General features: G+C 46.1%; 1 pseudogene; it reads left to right on the plus strand.

The window, feature by feature from the left end:
* Positions 1 to 271: 271 nt before the first annotated feature.
* LOC138839917 (death effector domain-containing protein-like) lies at positions 272 to 1182 on the plus strand (annotated as a pseudogene).
* Positions 1183 to 1858: the final 676 nt, after the last annotated feature.

The raw sequence follows: 1858 nt of genomic DNA on the forward strand, positions 1-1858 counted from the left end.
TCCTGATTCATGTGGATAAATAGAAAAGGAACTTGGTGGACATAAATTATGTTAAAATCAACTTATATTTTTAAGAGAAAGTAATAGAGCCCCACACTGCAGCTGTGGTTGGGGCTGGGGCTGGGGTTGGGGCTGTGGCAGAGTCTGGAGCCCAAGAGATCTGCAAAGATGGATCCAACATGGAAGTGCCAAGCCCTTCAGCAGAGATACCCTGGGGATTGCAGCTGCTGAGCAGGGATTCTGGAAAGCATTTTGTCCCTCAGCTCTCAGCATGTCACTCTTCAAGAGGAGGCAAGCTGGTGAGGGTTTATTGGGGGCTGGAGAATTGAATTGGCAGAGTTGTGGGAGGCAGGAGTGAGCAGCATAGGAGTCTCAGAGGGAGGAGGCTCTGACCTTGGTGAATACCTAGGAGAATAAGTTATGAGACCCTTTGGGAGAAGGGGTATATTTTTTTCTTGACTGACTCTTTCCCCCACAGTGTGCCATGATATTGTAGACAAGTAGCTGGAGGAGACATCAACTTACATGACCCCTACAGCCCTCAGTGATCCAGAACTGATGTCTCCCCAACCCTTTAAAACAATGCTTCACTATCCTGTAGTGTGCTCTCCCACTTCTGGTATTCAGATGTGTAGTAAGCAGCAAGGCAGGGAGGCTATACTTAAGAGCCCTGGAAAATACAGGAAGTCTGTGACTGATGTCAGATCCCAAGGGGGGAACAAAAAGCAGCTGTGTGACATCAGACTGCAGGTTCAGGTGAAATATTGCCAGTATGAGAATGCTCTGCAGGGTGGTGTCTTCTCTGTCAAGCAGCACCCACTGGAATGCCAGTGTGAGAGCTTTAACCAGACCCACACCATCGTCAAGTCCTGGGACCTGAACTCCATCATCTGTGACATCAAGTTCTCTGACTGCATCAATGGTTCGTTACTAGAGGCACAGAACGGTGTCGTCTTCACAGACTCCCTCAAGTAAGCTGTGGGCCTTGAAGTCATCAAGCTGCTGGTGAATGTGGACGTGATGGGCTGTGGGGTGACTATAGGCTGTGGGTTGACAGAAAGTTCTGAGGATCTTGATGCTTCAAGCACTGCCCTGACCTTCCCTGCTCCACCCCCTCCCCCAACCCCCCATAGCCTCCCTAGGGACTGTTCCCAACATCCACCTCTGGAGCTTATAGAATAGTTCTAGGGTTTTTTTCTCTATTCTTCCAACTAAATATACCCTTGCCTTTTTTTGTTCTTGTTGTTTCTTTTTAAAAGAAAAAATACAGGAATATGAGGGTGGTGTTCCTCACTCTTCTCTCACTCTTCTCTGCCTCCATGTGCCCAGACTTACCCTTTGTTTCCTCTTTTTTTTTAATCCTTTTCTTTTCTTTTTTTTTTAATTTTGAGAATACCGTACAGAGGGGTTACAATTACATGGACTAGATAATGAGTACATTTCTTATCAAGCATTGTTGCCTCCTCATTGTTTCCCCTTCCCATCCCTTCTCATACTCCTCCCCTCCCCCCACCGGATCCTCCCTCCACCCCCCACCAAAGTTGTAAAGTTCGTTTTTTGACATAACGACTTGTACATCTCATTGTTGCAATGGGTCCACCTGTATCCCTAGTTAAACGATTTGTTTTTTCCCTTCCCCTCCACAAATTATCCCCTAATGTGAGTCTCCACAGCCACTTTATCACTGAGCCAGAAGACAAAATTATAGGGAGAAGCAAAGGCTATAGAAAGAATTGAAATCAACACTGGTTTGGGGTGCACTGAGGAGTAATCAATACTTCTTGTCTTTATAAGGGCTCTTAAAATTCTGTCTCAAAAACTAAAAGGCTGTAAAGAAGCTGTGTGGAAGGTAGGACTC

Source organism: Dipodomys merriami, unplaced genomic scaffold (genome assembly GCF_024711535.1).
Source record: "Dipodomys merriami isolate MVZ:Mamm:240054 unplaced genomic scaffold, mDipMer1.0.p SCAF_3, whole genome shotgun sequence".
Taxonomy (NCBI): Eukaryota; Metazoa; Chordata; class Mammalia; order Rodentia; family Heteromyidae; genus Dipodomys; species Dipodomys merriami.